Source organism: Mirounga angustirostris, unplaced genomic scaffold (genome assembly GCF_029215605.1).
Source record: "Mirounga angustirostris isolate CCGP_5_RB_7025 unplaced genomic scaffold, mMirAng1.0.hap1 SCAF_8, whole genome shotgun sequence".
Classification (NCBI taxonomy): domain Eukaryota; kingdom Metazoa; phylum Chordata; class Mammalia; order Carnivora; family Phocidae; genus Mirounga; species Mirounga angustirostris.
In genome coordinates, this window is record NW_026991716.1 from 41,182,795 (window position 1) to 41,204,211 (window position 21,417).

General features: G+C 39.4%; 1 protein-coding gene across 6 annotated transcripts in view; it reads right to left on the minus strand.

The window, feature by feature from the left end:
* Positions 1-9,337, minus strand: part of SUPT3H (SPT3 homolog, SAGA and STAGA complex component) — a 562,051-nt gene extending 552,714 nt beyond the window's left edge. For 2 of the 6 annotated variants that reach the window (XR_010413639.1, XM_064597677.1), the window contains exon 1: positions 9,061-9,336. The gene's annotated coding sequence lies outside the window, so the exon portion shown is untranslated. Of the gene's footprint in view, positions 1-9,060 lie in introns of all 6 variants that reach the window. The other 4 variants (XM_064597675.1, XM_064597674.1, XM_045866967.3 and 1 more) reach the window with 2 other exon arrangements.
* Positions 9,338-21,417: the final 12,080 nt, after the last annotated feature.

The following is a 21,417-nucleotide window of genomic DNA, read 5'->3' on the forward strand; positions in this document are numbered from 1 at the left end:
ACAACAACAAAAAACAGGTAAGTGAATAGCACATCTGAACTATCCATAGGCCACTGGATTACTATAAAATCAAAGTGCAGAAGTGAAAGTATGTTGAAAATTATGAAGCACCATAAAAAGCAATATGATAATAAACATTCTTCCTTACCATTCATTGAGCAATTATTTTTCTTAAAGACTACTGGAACAGGAATAAGTACTTCCTAACCAAAATCACTTTGATTCTAATAAGTATGGATAAGAAGCTACAAGTTTTCACAAGGAACACCCAATGATCAAAATGGCAAGTTATTAGCTATAAGTAGAGAATCACCTTTTTAATATAATTATCAAAGGCTTCATATTCATAGACAGAAAAACTCTTCTCTGTAATATATTATACTATTTCCTGGTATATTTTCCCCCACCAAACCTGCTTCCCTGTCCAACATTCCCAGTTCTATTAAGAGCAACATCACTCCTCAGTCACAGAAGTCCAAAAAAATCCAAGGCATTTTTGATTCACCAGCTCCTTTCCTGACGACATCCATGCAATCTGCTCCTGGCATATTTTCTTTTAATAAAGCAATTCTAATGCAATCTCTTCCTTTTCAATCTCACCTTAAACCCATCTCCCACCTTTCTAATTAATTGTGCACACCATCTCCAGAGTACTCATTCTAAATATTTGTTACTCCTCTACTCAAAGCATCCAAAATTTCTCCTTCACCTGGAGGACAAAACTTGTCTAAAATCAGTCCCACAGGACCTCTGCAGTCTCCTTTCCCATAGCAGTCAAAGCAAATATCCAGTTATCTTCCAAACCATCCCAGGTTCTTCTGAACCTTTAGCCTATAATTCTTCCTACTTACGATACCTTTTGTTTCCTCTCCAAATCCTAGCTGCCTAGAAAAGCCCAACCTAAGCTCAATATCTCCAAGACTTCCCAGACTCATGATCATCAGGAATTCTCCTTTCCCTATCATCTGATGTTTTCATTTACTAATCCTTTTGTTTAACATTAAATATTTCAGTGCACACACATTATTTTAGTTTATTAATAAAATAAACTTCCCCAACTGTTGGCAGATGACTGCATCTGTACCTCCTCCTTCACAAAGAAATGAAAAGCCTTTATTTACTAACTCTCTCCACTCAGCTCTACCAAAGCCACTGTACCTTCTCCTGATTCCCTCCTAGGACATTCAAGGCACCTCCTTATTCAAAGCCAATGCACCACCTGTTCATTGGCTTTATCCATTCCTAACTATTTACTGGGCACCTACTACAGGCCAAACACTGTTCTAAGAGCTCGGGATATGGTCGTGACTGAGCTAGACAAAAAGATGTTATAATACAGGAAACAAGCATATAAATATAATGCTGGAGATGAGCATATAAATATAATACCAGGTAGTGACAAATGCTATGAAAACAAATTAAACAAGTTGTTTTCAACCAGGAGGTGACATTTAATAGAAGATCTGAATAAAGCCCAGGAGAGAGCTCTGGAGAACTTCCAGGCAAAAAGAATAGCAAAGTACCAAGATCCTGAGGCCAATGTGGCTCAAGTGAAGAGAACAAAGGGGATAAGCAGTAGAAAATAAGGTCTGATAGGCAGCAAGAGGCCAGATGATAAAAAGCCCTCTAGGCCACGGAGGTTAAATTTTAGTTGAATATAATGTGAAACTATTAGAGAATTGTGACAAAGGAAGAGACTTGAAATATCTTAGGTTTTCTTTTAAGATTTATTTATTAGAGAGAGAGAGAGAGCGCGCGCGCGCGCACATGTGCGCGCACATGCACAAGCACAGTGGATGGGCGGGGCACAGGGAGAGAGCCAGAATCCCAAGCTGACTCTTGACTGAGTGCAGAGCCCAACACGGGGCTCGATCTCATGACCCTGAGATCATGACCTGAGCCAAAATCAAGAGTCAGAGCCATCCTGGACTGAGCCATCCAGGCGCTCCTGAAATATTTTAGGTTTTAAAAAGCTAACTCTCACTGCTGTGACATTATACTATGAAGAAGCAAAGGTACAAGCAAGGAGACCAGTGAGAGAGTTACTGAAGTTGTTTAGACAAGGGAGGACAGTGGCCTGAATTAGTGGAACAAGTGGAGATGGTGAGAAGTGATGAGTCTTCTGGAATATATTTTGAAGACAGAGCTGATTGCTAATGAATCGATTAGACATGGGGTATGAAACAAAAGCAGTCCAAGATGACTCTGAAGTTGATGTTGAAGTTGGGGCCTGAGCAACAGGTTGGATGGTGTGCCATTTACTGAGATCAGGAAAACTGAAAAGGAAAAAACAAACCAGGAGTTCAGTTTGAGCCCTACTGAGTCTGAGACAACTATTAGACATTCAAGTGGAGATGAAATCCTGTAGAAGTTTTACGACAGATGTTATAAGGCAGAAAACTGAAATAAGTCATGCTCACAGGGTTGTGCTAAGATGGATAATTAATCAATACAGTAGAATCTTAAAATAAGGCCCAACTAATCTCTCAAGTTCAGTTTCCCCATCTGTCAAGAATAATTTCTGCCTCTCTCAGAGGAGTGTTATAAAGACGACAGTGGTTCCCACATATCAGGCATCCAAAAAATCTATCTGAATTGAAAGAATATCAAAACATCTATAAACTATGAAAATTCCCAATAGGCAGATAGAAACAGTGCATTTACATATCCTAGTTGGCTACAGAAACAACTACTTCTTTTTAACCTACAGACATAGGAGGCCAGTGACAGACTGCTCAGAGACCCGTGAAGTTTTATTATTACATTTTTCTTCTTCAGTCTCAGATTAATACAGGTTTCTATTTCAAGTGCTTTCATATCCAGTACTCTCTTAGGGAAATATTGAGTTTCAAAAAAAAATTTTATTCTTTGCAAAAATAGGTCTTGAGGAGCACTGCAAATGTGCATACCAAATTATCCTCAAATACCTCACATTCAAACCCTGACAAAATGGCAAGCTTACTTTTCTCATATTAAAACACTTTTTTTACATAAAATATCATACAATTGAGTGACTTAATGGTTAACTTTTCAGATAAAATAAATGCAAAATTTTTTATCCAATTATATTTTTAATAGTATGAGTATTTGACAAGGATGTCAAAAAGGGAGCTCTCTTAAACATCGAGATTCTCTACCACTCTAGATTCACATTCTAGAAATATTTAACCTTATGAGGAGTCTATTTTAAATATAAACAAGTCAATAAACTATCTGATGTGGTTAAAAACATAGTTCATGTGATTAAAAAGATTTGCTTTTGCCATGTAAAAAAAAAGCTGAATTTGTATAAGCATTTCAGAATTTATAAAGGACTTTCACCTACATTAGTTCACGTTTGTTCACACTCACCCTACAAGGCATGTCATGATCCCCCTACCAATGAGGAAAGCGAGAATAAAAAGTGGTTAAAGGTCACAAGTCTAATAAAAATCAGGCTTTGATCCCAGGTAGCTGATAACCTGAAATATTCTGTCCATGTACATACGTATTTTTACAAAAATTCACGAATCTCCCATTTTAGTGCCTTAGTTTTTTTCATTTGTAAACAATGCCTATCTCCTTTAACACACTAAAATAATGTGAAATTACTGAGAAGTTGTACACATAGTAAGTAGTCATTAAGTTATCTTAGAGACTGATGACTTTAAAAGTTCAGGAAGTCTTTGCTTGAAAGTAGATCTGAGGCAGATGGATAAACAATTATAATAGACAAAACTATAACTATACAGATTGGCGGGAGGGGGACCAAAGACATCTGAGGTTCAGAACTACAGTTTAAAAAAAACTAATTTCATCCAAATCCCTCATTTTTCAGGTGAGGAAACTGAAGTCCAGAGGGGTTTCTTGAACTGCCCAAGGACACATCACTATTTAGTGATACAGCTGGGACTAAAACTGAGGTCCCCTGACTTCTGGTCCAGAGTTCTTTCTACTATCCCACAAGGAACACACAAATAAAAGTTGATCATAATTAACTCACAAGACCTCCACAATGTGTTTGTCATAGTGAACTTTGTTGTGAAATATCTGCCTATGCCAACTCACAGTTTAGCGTTAATAGCTGGGCTCTGGAGTTCAAATACAGGCTCGAACACTTACCATGTGACCTTGGGCAAGTCACATCACCTCCCTGCCTCAATTCCCTCATCTTTAAAATACAGGTTAAAAGTGTACTCCTCTTGTAGATTACATGAAGGAATATATATATATAAAGCACTCAGGACAGTGCCCGTACGTAGAAAGCACTCAGTTCATTATCATGATGATGATAAAGAAGAAGAAAAAGAAAGAAGAATCCAAGCAAAATTACAGTTTCTTAAAAACATATCACAAAGTATTATCACTAAACATCTATATTCTCAAAGAAGGAATGTTATGATTAGGAGTAGTCCTTTAAAGATCTAAAAGCAAATAATATGAAAGAAGTGAAATACACAATCTTCAGTCATAAGACCTCTATAGCATTTAAAACAACAAGAGTACACTTCAAGATTTTTAAATAACTTATATTTGTATAGTATTTTGCATTTATAAAGTACATTCACATAAATTCTTTCAATTTACTGCCCTATGAATTTAATGATCAACCATTTTTTTCAGCAGCTACTACATACTATATGCCAGATAGCATGCTATTTTCATATTCATTGCCTTATTTAACCTTCAATATCCACTATCAGCCAGATATTATCAGAGGCAGTAGTATAACACGAAAAAACTGACATAACCATTCCAGAAAGGAACAGCCTCATCAGTATCACCTATTAAGTGGGAATGACATGTGTGGATAAACAAATGAGATACAGCATTTTGCACAGTAGATGGAATACATCAAATGTCCATTAAAATGTTGGGTCTCCCTTAGCAGTAATACGTAGTTGTTTTGTGCAGAAAATACATCACAGGCACCTGGGTGGCTTAGTCGGTTAAGCATCCACTCTTGGTTTCAGCTCAGGTCATGATCTCAGGGTCCTGGGATTGAGTCGGGTTACGTGCTCATTGTGGAGCCTGCTTAGGATTCTCTCTCCCTCTGCCCCGCCCCCACTAAAATAAATAAATAGTGGGGAAAAAAAAAAGAAAATATATTGCAACCAGATCAGTAAAGCACCAATACCATGATTTACAGTATTGTTAAAGAGAGCAACCTCAGGTAGTGCCTATAATACCCTACACTGTTTTACAAATAAAAATACACAACAACTTTTGCAGATTTAAGGTCAGTCTTTACTAGGGATAGTAGGTTGACAAGCTGAGACAAAACTAATTAAATAATAAAATATCTGTAAAGCAAGACAACTTGTGTAATTCTCTTCTGAAGTCTTCAACAATCCTGTGAGAAGGCTAAGATGAGTTGAGATACTTATTCCATTTTACAGAAGAAGAAATCGAGGCTCAGAGAGGTTAAATACTTTAACTGAAGTCACAAAGAGAGAATATGGTACAGAAGGATGAACCTGAGGTTTTCAGAATTAGTTTTAAGAACTTATTGCACCTATCCACAATGTATCTCAAAACGTCAATATCTCTTCTAGATCCTTTATCCAATAAACTTAAGGGGTGCCTGGGTGGCTCAATTGGTTAAGCGACTGCCTTCGGCTCAGGTCATGATCCCAGGGTCCTGGAATCGAGCCCCGCATCGGGCTCCCTGCTCGGCGGGGAGCCTGCTTCTCCCCCTCCCTCTGCCTGCCACTCCCCCTGCTTGTGCTCTCCCTCTTTCTCAAATAAATAAATAAATCTTTAAAAAAATTAATAAACTTAAGGCTAAAACAGCTAATATTTATTGAGCACTTACTTCTTATGTGCTTTGCTGTACGCAATGCATCACATGGATTACCTCCTTTAATCCTCAGCAGAGTAAGGACTCAAACCAAGTGTGTTTGACTCCCAATAAAACATTTTACCTACCACAGTATAAATTACTACAATAATGCATTTGGCTGAAGTATTTTTCTTTACTATTTAAGTGAACTATAAGCAAAATCCTTCTTGAACATTCTAAATGCATAATAAACAGATTTCTGACCTACTTCACTAGTCAACTTCACCATAAAATAAAATGGGTATTATTTTCAACAAGAATACTCAAGTCTTCTGATTTGACTGACATGGTCTGACTTTCTTTGCAGCCTCCTATACCAAAAAATCATTTATGTAGAAAAAAACAAAAATCAACCTGCCCAAGATTTCCATTCAATATAAGGAGAGAAGCAAAAATTTGTAATTACAAGTGGCTTAAATGGACAGGTCACTTGCTGGCCTTATTCCAGATATCTTATCTATTATTTACGCACACAAGCAATAATTCTCTCAGTACTTTAGTACTTTTGTGAGACTGCAATATGGTTAATCCTCCTAAAATTACACATTACAAATTTCAACAAGAATAAAAGTAGGGTGATATTTTTATGTGGTACCAACTGGGACATTTTTTATATGAAAGGGGCTCTATTAATAATTATGCCAGGACAAACAGGCCCTAAACAACGACTGTCGCAGAGAAGATGGGGTATATAATCATCCTATATAAGAGCAACCCATTTTGATTTGTATGTTATAGGCTATTCTCTGTATATGCTTAATCCATGAGCTTTAAGTTTTTGGCCCAGATCTAGCGAGTATCTTCAGCCTTGAGATCAAGGACACCATTTTACAGACACTAGGCCAGAGTTAAGGGTGCTATCTATAAAAAAAGGTTTTTTTATGTTTTATTCTCAAACTTAACTTTATAGACATCTGCTTTAAAAAAAGGGAAAAAAAGAGGCGCCTGGGTGGCTCAGTTGGTTAAGCGACTGCTTTCGGCTCAGGTCATGATCCTGGAGTCCCGGGATCAAGTCCCGCATCGGGCTCCCTGCTCGGCAGGGAGCCTGCTTCTCCCTCTGACCCTCACCCCTCTCATGTGCTCTCTCTCTCTCATTCTCTCTGTCTCAAATAAATAAATAAATAAAATCTTTAAAAAAAAAAAAGGGAAAAAAAGATCTACATATATCAAAGAAAGAAATCTAACAAATATCACCAAGTTTCAGACTATCTCTTCAAAAGTTCTGAATACCAATAACCACAAAACTATTTCTAAAATGGCCCAATGTGGGGCACCTGGGTGGCTCAGACAGTTAAATGTCGGCCTTCCACTCAGGTCGGGATCTCAGGGTCCTGGAATCAAGCCCCATATCAGGCTCCCTGCTCAGTGGGGAGACTGCTTCCCCTGTCCCTCTGCTCCTCCCCCCACTTAGAGCTCTCTCTCAAGTAAAATCTTTAAAAAATAAAATAAAATGGCCCAATGCTCAAAGGTTACTACTAGAAACTATCAATTTGCTTTACTATACAGAAGTTATAAAACAAAAAAACACCACCTTTCAAATGGAAAAAAACTTCAGGAACAAAAAAGTTGAAAAGTTTTCACTAAACCTAACCAAAATGATAAAAGACAGTGAAAATCCATGGCCACAATATGGTACAATAATGATTAAAGGAAATGCCAGATAGTATTGCTATGGCTCTCCAGATGAATCTGGCATTAGCTGTACAACCTAAGGAGTAAAAAGAATGATTTGCTTTAATCTGTCAAGCTGTAAATAAGTACTAACAGACCCATGCTTTGAACTATAGTATTTGAGCAAAAGGCATTATTTGAATATAATTATGATTCCCTAAGGCAATAAAAGTTCCAAGAGCTGTCTTCTTTGACTTAAAACTCAACCAAATCAAGAATTGGAAGGGATCTCAAAGTCTAAATTCTAAGCTTAAGGCTGTCCAATAAGGCAGCAACCAGCCGCTTGTGGTTATTTATATTTAAATTAATTAAAACAAAATTTAAAATTAAGTTCCTCAGTGCACTAGCCATATTTCAAGTGCTCAAGAGCCACCTGAGGCCAGTGCATACCATATTAGTACAGCACAGATTACAGAATATTTCCATCATGGCAGAAAGTTCTACAGTATTGGACATTGCTGCTTAGGCTTTGGCTGCTCTAGATCTTTGCTTAAATATTCCCAGAGATAAGAAATTTGCAATAATGAAGTGCATTCTCTTTTTGCAAAGTACCATCAAAAAACTGTTGATAGTCAAATCCTGTCTCTCTGAAACATCCACCAGAAATTCCAGGAGTTCCGCCCTCAATTTGGTCTTCAAGTAAATCACTGCACGGTTCACTCAATTCCATTTCCAAAGTTCTGACTCCTAACATAGGCTAAAACCCTAGGTCCTTTCCACCCAGATAAATATATACTAATTTCTTTCAAACGAAACAGTTTAAAGTTTGTATCAGCCTCACGGAGGTATGCTAATTTATCCACGTGTACATTAACAACACATGTCAGTGTCGCCTCTGAGTGTCAGATATCACATTCCACTGTTCCTATAAATCTACTCTCGCTTATAGGACATTCAAGCGTCTTGATTTTTAATTTAGAAAACAGGGTCACAGTCATTCTGAATTTCTTGAAACATAGAGACTAAAATGAATTACACTTAACATGTAATTGATCAGTGCCTGGTGCTAAACTAGGCTATTACTACCCCCATCTACAGACCGGAACACCCAGCCAAAAGCAGGCTAAATAATTTCCCCAGGGGTCACAAATGTGGGCACAGCCCACAGAGAAGAGCGGAGCTTTTCGTTTTCCTGGATGCTACACGTTTCCTAACGCTACCCAACGCTTCTTCCACCCTGCCCATAAAGCAATCTCCTTCCGTAAAGATTCTTCCCAGCAAAACACTAGCTACAGGACGCGCGAAAGGTACCCAACACACCCCAGCCACGCCAGCTCCCGCTGGCCGGCCCAGCTCCCCTTGCCCCACGCCCACCCGCCGACGGGGAGGAGTCAAGAGCCAGCTCCACGCTCGGCGGGAGGACCGGCTGCCGAGCCGGCCAGCGCCTCACACGACCGTCCTCCCTTCAGCCCTTAAGCGCAAACGCCCATTCCTCCCACGCGGCCGCCCTCGGGCAGGGGCCAGGGTGGGACCGGGGCCCAAAGACGCGGGGCTCGCCACGCGCCGTCCCTCCCGGTTCGCAGACCTCTCCCCGCCCGCCCCGCACCGCCCCCCGCACCCCCTACAACCTCTGATTTAAAGAACACTTGTAGGCACGGCGGCACGTCCCGCGTGGAGAACGTGGGGAGAGATGGTGCGGTTTCTGCTGCGGCGGCCGGGACACGCTTGGAAAGGGGCGGGGTGGAGGGCTGAGAGGGTAGAAAGGGAGAAGGTGGCTCGGCCCGGGCAGAGGTGGGGGGGCACAAAATGGCGTGAGCCCGACTCTCCGTGGGGCGGGGGCTACGGAGCCGGAGGAGGGAGCGCTGCAGACGCCCCCACCACTAGCTGCGCGGGCACTGGCGCATGCGCGCTCGGCCAGGTGGCCGTGGTCTCCCTTCCCGAGCAAGCCACTTCCGCCACGCTCGCCGGGGGCGGGGCGTCGTGGAGCGCACCCGCCCCCTCGTTCCTGGCGGCGGGTGACCCTGATCCGGGCGGCGGGCCTCGAAGCGGGCCCTGCCGGGAGAGCAGTGGAGTTGAGCTGAGAATCCAAGGGTGTTCGAGGGCCAGGCCGTTCTATTTAAGAATGGAGCTGACAGGGCAAGGGTTTTCGAGCGGCTGGGTGACTTACACTGGAAGTTTCTTTTCAGCTTCAGGGCAGAGATTGTCCTGTGTAAGCTTCTGTCTAGGAACTGGGGTGAATCGGAGTCTTAACCGGATTGTGCTTTTAGGATGGGGAAGGGAAACGGAGAGCCCCAAAAGACCTGCTCCCCCAAGGGACCGCAGTGCCGGGGTGTCCCTGGGACCGTGAGACTCCCAGCTCTTCTGCAAGCTCCCGAGCACCACCATTCCCCGCCCTGCCTCTGCAGCAAAGTCATTGGAGAGGCGGTGCGAGACGACGATGGTCCACCATGAATACCCCTCACTCCCATCGCCAGACTCATTTTACCAAATTCAGGCATTTAAGGACCGCGTTTTTATAATGGAAATCTTTTCCTATATCACGGGGTGGTTTGTTGTTGTTTTTGGATGATCCTATTTTTATTTTTCCTTAGGATTTTGGCCTGTTCCTAATTTTTAAATCTTGTACCCCCACTATTGAGCTGCCTGTCCTGTGCTCTCAATTTGAGTGCTATAGATGTAGTTCTTTAATACAATAGTCAATTACTTCAGTATATGAAGTCTTGTTATATATATTTTTAACATTGTTTTCAGCTGTTTAGGAAAGAAAACTGAGTTATCATCCATGCTTACGTCCACTCCTGTGACGTCAAATATTATAAAGTATTTCACAGAAATTCAACTACGAACCTTCATCATGTCTTTTAAAGCATTATAGCTTCAGTTATTTTCTTGCCTATGAATATTTGTGTTCTGACATAATCTTTTCTTCCTAATTGCTTCCGTTTTTTAAAATAGCAACTTATTTGAATATTTCCTCTGGGTCGTAGTCGAGTCTGCTGTTAATTTTGTGCTTAGTTCTCTTTAATCTCCCCAACACTTCACAATTTGCCAAATACTTAAAATTCCAAAATAATAAATACATTTAGGATGTAAAAATCTCATCATAATGTGTAAATCAGGGCTTAATGCAATGCTGGGCCAAGGGTAAAGAATACGGAAGGGAAAGTAACAGAATTGTCATCATTTCTTACAAAAGAAAACCAATTTATACAGTAGTTGAAAAGCCCTTTCAAGTATGTTACCAAGAAAATAATTAGGAGAAAATGAAGACAAAAACTGATATTACATCTAAGGAAATATAACACGAAGCAGATCGTTTCAATTAAAATTACATTCAGTTAATGTTGCCATAGTACTTGCACGGGAGTTTTACCTGCATCACGTGGAGGCCAGATTTGACCTAACTTTTCAGAATAGAACCCAGATCTTCTTACTCTCAGGCTACTGGTGTCTAACCTACATATAATCACACACAACAGGAGTTAATGAAAGTGAGCCATGGAGAACGGAAACTGAATTAAACCAGGCACTGGTAGAAGGAACTCAAAAATTCACTCTTAGGAAATTGCGAATTGTGCTGTTGGCAGAGATCTTAGCTTTGAAGTCACATGAGTTATCCTAGTGTTCCTACCTCCTGGAATCTATTAAAATCCATTTTAAAAATTTGATTTAGCCATAATTTTGTTTGTAGTTTGAGAGCACTGCTGTACACAAAGGGTCAAAATATCTTCCATTCGGTTAATATCAAGTATCCTAAACTATCAAGGCTACTAGGGTACCTTAATTAAAACAAAGTTAAAACAATGAAGCTGTTGCTGAAATTAAGACATTCACGACTACTATCTCTCAGAAAAATACATGATTTCCAAAGCATGTGGAGAAAACGCCAGGAGACCAAGTGAATGCATCACACCACAAAAATGTCTCTGTCCCTTAAACAGAGCTGTTAAAGGAAAATGAAGCATTGTTACCATAGACTTTCACATTCCTCTGGCATAATAACCTTCATATAGTCACTAGTGCAAAAAAAAAAAAGTGCAGTCATCTAAGTAAACATGCCTCTTGGCATCCTAAAAATGATTAGGTTAGGTAATGAAAGAAACCCTAATTCTCCAGATAGCAGACGCTATGCCTAATATGGAAACATCTCTATGATGAAGTGGTCTCTTCTCCTCATGTGGACTCATAAGTTCACTGCAGGTGACCTGCAAATTCTTTTTCTTTTGTGATCCATGTGACTCTTATTTATTAGGATGCCTGAAAGAAGCTCTTTCTTTTCTCATTTATCAATTATTTTGTTCTTTGCTCTCTCTGTCTTAGATTTCCAAGTAGTGGCTTATAAAGTCACCATGGAAATAAACTGTGTAGAACTGCATATTGTTTAGAACTGCAGATTGCAATTGTTGTGATATTCAATTAATTTTCTGATATTAAAAGCTTTTTTCAATTCCAGCTTGCTTTACATTTAGAACAAGTTGTTCTGACCAAAAAGATTACTCAGTTCTGTGGTACCTGGGCAAGCTGCTTAGCACTGTTGGGCCTCCGTTTTCATTTCTGTAAAATAAGGTGATCAAACCAAATGAACGAAAACCTTGTAGCCCTAAAATTCTATGCTCCTTTAAAATGGGAATGACCGGCACCTGGGTGGCTCAGTCGTTAAGCATCTGCCTCTGGCTCAGGTTGTGATCCCTGCAGGGTCCTGGGATGGAGCTTCGCATCGGGCTCCCTGCCCAGCGGGAAGCCTGCTTCTCCCTCTCCCACTCCCCCTGCTTGTGTTCCCTCTCTAGCTGTGTATCTCTCTGTCAAATAAATAAATAAAATCTTAAAAAATAAAAAAATTAAAAATAAAAATAAAATAAAATAAAATAGGAATGACCAAGGATGGAGGTTAAAGTGGTACAAAATAATTTCAGCATTCAATGTATTTGTGCTACCCAAAGGTACAGAATATTCAAGGCTCTCGTTGTAGGCTGACATGGATATTCAACTGCTACTGTGTGCTTAAAAAAAAAGACCAACATGAAAAACATACACAAATCAAATCTATTGAAATACAGGAGGGGGGTGTATCACATAATTATTCAAGGTGTAATCAAAGTGGCTTCCCATACCTTCCAAATTATGTTCATAGATTTCAAATTAAGAAGAGCACTACAGTGATGAGAGAAGAAATGTTAATAATTCTGAGCAGCTTGTAGAACTGTAATCATGATCCATTCTCTTAGGAACCTCTCATTGCAGATTTAACACTCCAGGATCTTTTAAAATTAGTCCGCTACTGAGAAAATGATCATGTTTTGAGATTTAGAACGGGAAAGGAATCATACACTATCAGGGTTTCAAAAAGCCCCTGAACTCTCTAGACATATGGAAACTTAGCTGCTTTCATTCCCATGGAATCCAGTATATAATTCTCTTGTTCTGGAAACAAACAACTTCTACATTTCTCCCCTTGAAGATAAGGTCTATTCACTGAGTGTAAGTGATGGGTGCTTATTAGTTCACTCATTCAACAAATAATTATTGTAGGCCTACCATGTGCCTGACATTATTCTAGGAGCTGCAGATATAGCAGTGAACAAAACAGACAAAAATCTCTGCCATTATCAAACGTAGTAGGAGTAGTTGAACAATAAATTAAATATACCTAAATAAAATAATGTGTTAGAAAGCCATGGGTGTAACAGAACAGGGGGCGGAATTTATACAACAGGGAAGGGATAAGGAATGAGAAAAGCATAGGAGGAATGGGAGAATTGTTCATTTTTAAATTGGGCAAGCAGGGTAGGCCTCACTGAGAAAGTGACATTTGAATAATGACTTGATGAAGGTGAAGGAAGTAGCTGCAAATATCTAAAGAAAGAGATATCTGCAGATATCTCCAGAGAGTGAGAATAACCCACACTAAGGCCCTGAATTGAGAACAAACCTACTAAGTTGTAGGAATGGCCAGAGGCCATTTTCCCTAAAAAAAAAAATGACCCAGGAAAAAAAAGAAAGAAAGAAAGAAAAAAGAAATAGTATAATGTGAGGTCACAGAGGTACTAGGAGGCCAGATGGTAGGAGCCTATGTGCCTAGGACAGGCAGGCTGTTAGTAGAGGATTGACATGATGTAGTTTAGGTTTTAAAATAATTATTCTGGCTGCCAGGTTAAACATAGTCTGTGGAGTACAGGTCTTATTGCAGTAACCCAGGCAAGAGGTGCTGGTAGCTAGCACTAGGATGATTACGGTAGTCTCCATAAGACATGGTTAAATTCTCGATATAATTTCAAAATCAATATGATTTCCTGACAGATTGGATTGGGTGTTCTAGAGAAAGAGAGGCGTAAAGGATGACTGAAGTGTTCTGGGAAACTGGAAAAATGAATTTGCCATAATTGAAATGGGAAAAAGTGGGGATGGATATGTTGGGTAGGTGTAAGAGATCAAGAATTCACTTTTAGGCATAAATAAGTAATTAAGTACAATGTTTGTATTATCTATTCTTTTGCCATCATAAGTAAATTCTTGTGGAAATGAAAAAAAGTTTGTACCTGTAAACTTCTTTAATAGTTATTTTATTGATTTCTAATCCTGCTCACATTATAGAGGCCCATATAGGCCTGTATGACATAAGTCAAGGAATATCTGACTTTTGTTTTAAGAACATGTGAAGCCAGCTCAACATCCTCTTGTTAAACAAAAACAACAAACAAACAAACAAAAACCCTTTCTTTTGCTGTTGTTCTATCAATACCTGACAGCAAGGTGGGGAATTCAGTTGACACAAAAATACAGAACAAGAAACTATACCAGCAGATTTGATTAAGTTATTTTAGTTTTAGTTTTAGTTTTTTTAATAGATGCAGCTTAGGCCATATTTTCTCTTTCCAGAATATATTTAGGACAACTTCAATAACTCAGTCAGGCATAGTACAAAATATATGGGCTTTGGTGCCACTTGTAAGCCATGATGCCCTGGACAAATTATTCAACTTTCCAAAAAATAAGTGATCTCCACTATAAAATAGGAATAAGGATATCTGTGAGGTAAGGTTGTTATCAGGATTTAAATGAAAAGTTCCTGACACTTTGAAAATATTCAGTAATTTATAGTTATTGTTGTCTTTCAGTTTTTAATGAGCTATTGAGTAATATTTATGATGTTTATATTTTTGATGTATTAGACATGGGAATAAATTAAACAGGAGATCCTATCTCAAATATTAGTGTTTTATTTTTTCTGAATTCAATAAATATATGTCAGTATGACAATTATTCTTTTAACAAACATTTATTGAGGACCCTTAAGTATACCGACCATTGTTAGGTCTTGGAGATATAATGACAAATAACACAGACTTTCTGATCTCAAAATGACTTCTTACTGATAAATTTTGGAGAGACGAAGTTGTATAAACAAGAGCACAGTCACCGTGATAATATGTAACACAAATATTAGCTGAGATCTCCCTGACTTTTAAGATGTCGGTTAAAACTGGATTGAGCAACGATTCCACCTCATTTGTAAGCCCAGTAGCCAACTCAGAGTCTCTTCATATTTTGGGGGAGCTAATGTTCTCATGATCCCCTCTTGCTCTAAACTTCCATTTATGCTAAATTAGTGAAGTTCATGGATGAGCTTCCAACTGTCCTTATTCCACAAACATCCACTCAGATGTAAAACTTAGCCCTCTTCCTAGATTCCACCCAAAAGCATTTTCACAAAGCTTTGTGTGGGGACAGCGGATAGAAGATGACAGGTAGGAGAAATACTAAAGGAGTAGAATTTATAGGACTTAGTGACTGGTAACATATGAGGATGGAAGTAAGGCAAAGAGAGGGAACTCAAGGATGATTCCAAGTTTTCTCAACATACTAGTGGCAGGTTGAACATTTTGAGTTTAAAGTGATCATATAAAGTTTCAGGTGGCTACCATCAACAGTCAACTAGACTATTCAGACGCAATGGTAAAGATAGAAGTTAGACTAAAGTCTGGAGCTCAAGACAGTAAATGGCCTTTTAGATTTGGGAACCAGCAGTCTACAGCATACAGCATTCCAGACACATCACTTAGATGTAGAATTTAGCCCTATTCCTAGATTTGGCCTAAGAACATTTTCATAAACATCTACGTGGGCACAACTGAAGCCAAGGAAGACAATGAAATGCCCAAGGAAGCATGCATAGAAAGAGAGAAGTGAGTCAAAGATTGGATTCCAGACACCCACATTCAATGCGAAAGAGAGAGTAAGCACCTACAAAGAACAATGAGAAGGTAGTGGTGTCACAGAAACCAGGAGAGCAGAGAGCTCCGAAAAGAGAGCTGAAAGGCACTAAAATGAGAATTGGTGTTAACTGTGCTTAGCCAGTTCAAAGTTACCTTGGGCAAAGCACCATCAATAGAGTGGTAGGATTAGAAACTTGGTTATAGTGACTTGAGAAGAGTAAATAAGGAAGTTGAGAAATCAAGTGTGTAATTCTTCCCAAGAATGTGTCCTATGAAGAAGAAAGAGATTGGCTAGAGAAATATTTCGGGTCACACAACAGATTTTCAAAAATCAAGGACTTGGGCTTGTTTACAAGCTTTGGAGAAGAAGCTGGTAAAGAGGGAAAGGTTGAACACTTGATATAGAAGAGGGCCAATTACAAAATCTCTAGGAAGCAAAGATGGAATTCGATCCTGGACGAGACCGGACATTTTTTTTTTCTTTTTGATTAAGAGTCCAGGAAGTAGACCTGAAAATGGAAAAGGGATAGAATGGAAGAAAGGAATAAGAACCCGAGGCAGTTCATACGCAATGACCCAAATTTTCCCTGTAATGTAGGAAAATGGAGGTGGTGAAAAGTGGGGATGATACTATAAGATAGGTATGAGGTGATGAAATTTTGTTGAACCACTGTGGGGAATAGGAGAGAAATACCCAAGGGCCTGTTAAATTGAAAATAGCCCAAAGTATAGAGCGGAGGGTCCTCAAAGCATGGTTGCAGTATCTACTTCTTGTTAGAAATGCAAATTTGGGTCCCACTCCATACCCACAGAATCAGAAACTGGACGTGGAGTTCAACATCAATCTTTTTTAACAAGCCCTCCTGGTAATCACCTCCCGGTGATTTCGAGGTTCTCTAATGTTTGAAAACAACTTCTATAGAACTTGTGACTTCCCCCAATAAGCCAGCAAATAAGGTACAAATTATGCTATTTGACCACATTCTAGTAATCTTTGGTCATTTTCTGTATTACGGTAAAAAATATACAGAACAAAATATTTAAGGATTTAAAATTTCTTCTGGTTTCTCTTTGCAAATGGATGTCCAACAAAGAGAATCCTTTGTTTCAAGTTTTACAAAGCAAATACTGTAAAACATTTTTACCTCTCCACTCAATTTCCACATTTATAATAGAGAAATAATAAAATGGCTATTTACTGCATCAAAAGTATTCACTAACTAGCTATATAGCAGCAGTTCTCAAATTATGCTCCTGCTCTAGTATCCCATTCTAACTGAATAATGGTAGTCATTTCTCAGTTAACGTGAAGAAAGTTAATGACTTAAATCTTCTTCATTTTAAGTTATTCTCCAATAAGGGGAGCACCTGGGTGGCTCAGTCAGCTAAGAAAGCATCTGCCTTTAGCTCAGATCATGATCCCAGGGTGCTGGGATCAAGCCCTGCATCAGGCTCCCTGCTCAGCAGGTGTCTGCTTCTCCCTCTCCCTTTGCCTCTTCTGGCAGCTTGTGCTCTTGCTCACTCTCTCTCTCAAATAAATAAGTAAAATCTTAAAAAAAAAAAGTTATCCTCCAATAAATTTTTCCTAAACCTTTGGCCCTCACAACTACTTATTTTGCAACAAAAGCTGATAGATTACAAAATAAGTGAACAAATAGTCAATGAATATTAATGAAAGTTGAAGTTAGCTAGACATGGTTAGTTCAATAGTTTCTCTGTAATTGGACACATGTTCATGACTGATTTTTATATTACACACCAATAATACAGATATTTTCTACTACCATTGTTCCAACAATGTTGCCTTTGCTCAAATAATTTGGAACTATTTTCAGGATCTGGAGGATATTCTTTTGAATACCCTAAACAATGGAAAAGCCAACAGTCATGGTCTAGAAGGATCTTAAAGATTTATTTTACAGCCAGATAGGTGGGTGGGTGATAAGGTTGATTTATCCAGGTGTGCCTTGCTTTAAGAAATACGACATAATATGTGGAAATCCATATTTACAAATCCATAAGTGCACATATGAGACACTCCCCAATTATTTACAGTAAGACTAACCTCTGAAAGTTAATTTTGCAATAAGCAAATGATGAATCACAGAAGGGATATAGATCCAAGCCAACAAACCTTAATTATAACCTGGTTAAAATACTATGTAAATAAAAGGAGAGGTTGGTTAATCACAAAGCATAGAAATAGCAAAATTAGAACGCATTGGCTTAGTATATTCCTATGCTGTGTTGATGAGTAGGGAAAAGATAAATGGGTCAAGCTATCAGTGTCCTAATATCATTCAAGAATTCAAATTAGGGGGCGCCTGGGTGGCTCAGTTGGTTAAGCGACTGCCTTCGGCTCAGGTCATGATCCTGGAGTCCCGGGATCGAGTCCCACATCGGGCTCCCTGCTCAGCAGGGGGTCTGCTTCTCCCTCTGCCCTCTTCCCTCTCGCGCTCTCTGTCTCTCATTCTCTCCCTCTCAAATAAATAAATAAAATCTTTAAAAAAAAAAAAGAATTCAAATTAGGTAGCTAAGTCCCATTATCCTGATTCTGTTGTGACGGGCAATCTTTACATATTTTGGCTTCCATGAAGCTTCCCAAATAATATGATGACCAGGCTGATAGGAGGTTCATTCCACCCAACAGTTATATTTCCTCATTGCCAACCAATAACTCAGCATTTTGGTTTTTATGCTGGGTCTCTTCTGAGTTAGAGTGAGTCAGCTCTGGAACAGTGATAATGTTGCCTGTTGAGGATCAGGAAGCCAAACTCCTAACTTCAACTCCAACTCTGAGGAGGCTCAGACAGCTCTCCTCGGCAGCCCCCCAACCTGGAAACCTGCCTTTTTTCTGAACAACTACAGGAAACAGATCAATTAGCATGTGCTTATTCACTTCATAAAAGAATCATTTCTTTATGAAGAGATTTTAAAACACAGGGAACTTAAAGTGGATGAGAAACTGAGAAATGATTTTTGAATTCAGTCAGAAATTCTTTAACATAACTCATCTTGATGGTATGGCAGGGCTGTAAATGTGAATGTATTGAACAATCACACATTTGAAAAGCTTAGCAGTTAAAAGAAGGAAGGAAAGAGGCAGAAGGTAGAAGGGGTAGTTGGGTAAGTGGACAGAGGTCCAGTTGTTTTGTTGTTGAGTACCCCCTACACACCAGAAAAGGACATTAGGGGGAAAAAAGAGAAGGAAACAATGGAAACAGATAAGAAAGTCCTTGGGTAGAAGGGGATTGAGTGGGGATCCTCCCACGGAATAGTCCTTGTTAGAAGGGGGTTGAGTTGAGTGGGGGGAATCCTCCTTGGGTAGAGGGGATCCAGTGGGGATCCTTCCACTGCAAGTCCTTGGGTAGAAGGGGTTTGAGTGAGTATCCTCCCTAAGAAGATTGGGTTTGTGGGGCAAGGGAGTTCATCTCTTCTTATGGGGAAAACTCCTTCAAAAACTACTCTGAAATAAAACATTTAGGCCCTTCTCTCAAATGCATAGCTTTATTATTGCAGAAGGGCTTCAGACTCTCCTTCCTCTGATCAGGTATCCCTCAACTTTGTATTTACCAAATATAAATTAAGTGCCTCTCACAATTAAAAGAGGAAGAAAGATGTGATCTGTGTCCTAGAGGTGCTTACCATCTGACATGAAAAATGGACCTATAAACAAATCATTGTGGGTCTTATATATGTACCACATAGTATGGGGATATAGAGGGGATGAGTTTTACTTCTTTAAGTATTTATTTATTTTGTATTTTTAAATTTAACTCTTTAAAGTATTTATTTATTTATTTTATTTTTCTTTTTTTTATTCTTATGTTAATCCCCATACATTACATCATTAGTTTTAGATGAAGTGTTCTATGATTCATTGTTTGTGCATAACACCCAGTGCTCCATGCAGAATGTGCCCTCCTCAATACCCACCACCAGGCTAACCCATCTTCCCACCCCCTCCCCTCTAGAACCCTGTTTGTTTTTCAGAGTCCATTGTCTCTCATGGTTCGTCTACCCCTCCGATTTCCCCCGCTTCATACTTCCCCTCCTGCTACCTTCTTCTTCTTCTTTTTTTTTTTCTTAACATAGATTGCATTATTTGTTTCAGAGGTACAGATCTGAGATTCAACAGTCTTGCACAATTCACAGCGCTTACCACAGCCCATACCCTCCCCAGTGTCTATCACCCAGTCACCCCATCCCTCCCACCCGACCCCCAACTCCAACAACACTCAGTTTGTTTCCTGCGATTAAGATTCCTCATATCAGTGAGATCATATGATACATGTCTTTTTCTGTTTGACTTATTTCACTCAACATAATACCCTCCAGTTCCATCCACGTCGTTGCAAATGGCAAGATCTCATTCCTTTTGATGGCTGCATAACATTCCATTGTATATATATACCACCTCTTCTTTATCCAGTCATGTGTCGATGGACATCTTGGCTCTTTCCACAGTTTGGCTATTGTGGACATTGCTGCTATAAACATCGGGGTGCACGTACCCCTTCGGATCCCTACTTTTGTATCTTTGGGGTAAATACCCAGTAGTGCAATTGCTGGATCATATGGTAGCTCTATTTTCAACTTTTTGAGGAACCTCCATACAGTTTTCCAGAGTGGCTGCACCAGCTTGCTTTCCCACCAACAGTGTAGGAGGGTTCCCCTTTTTCCGCATCCCCGCCAACATCTGTCGTTTCCTGACTTGTTAATTTTAGCCATTCTGACTGGTGTGAGGTGATATCTCATTGAGGTTTTGATTTGGATTTTCCTGATGCTGAGCGATATTGAGCACTTTTTCATGTGTCTGTTGGCCATTTGGATGTCTTCTTTGGAAAAATGTCTGTTCATGTCTTCTGCCCATTTCTTGACTGGATTCTTTGTTCTTTGGGTGTTGAGTTTGATGAGTTCTTTATAGATTTTGGATACTAGCCCTTTATCTGATATGTCATTTGCAAATATCTTCTCCCATTCTGTCGGTTGTCTTTTGGTTTTGTTGACTGTTTTCTTTGCTTTGCAAAAGCTTTTGATCTTGATGAAGTCCCAATAGTTCATTTTTGCCCTTGCTTCCCTTGCCTTTGGCGATGTTTCTAGGAAGAAGTTGCTTCGGCTGAGGTCAAAGAGGTTGCTGCCTGTGTTCTCCTTTAGGATGTTGATGGACTCCTGTCTCACATTGAGGTCTTTCAACCATTTGGAGTCTATTTTTGTGTGTGGTGTAAGGAAATGGTCCAGTTTCATTCTTCTGCATGTGGCGGTCCGATTTTCCCAACACCATTTGTTGAAGAGACTGTCTTTGTTCCATTGGACATTCTTTCTTCTTTGTCGAAGATTAGTTGACCATAGAGTTGAGGGTCCATTTCTGGGCTCTCTATTCTGTTCCATTGATCTATGTGTCTGTTTTTGTGCCAGTACCATGCTGTCTTGATGATGACAGCTTTGTAATAGAGCTTGAAGTCCGGAATTGTGATGCCGCCAGCTTTGCTTTTCTTTTTCAACATTCCTCTGGCTATTTGGGGTCTTTTCTGGTTCCATACAAATTTTAGGATTATTTGTTCCATTTCTTTGAAAAAAGTGGATGGTATTTTGATGGGGATTGCATTGAATGTGTAGATTGCTCTAGGTAGCATTGACATCTTCACAATATTTGTTCTTCCAATCCATGAGCATGGAACGTTTTTCCATTTCTTTGTGTCTTCCTCAATTTCTTTCATGAGTATTTTATAGTTTTCTGAGTACAGATCCTTTGTCTCTTTGGTTAGATTT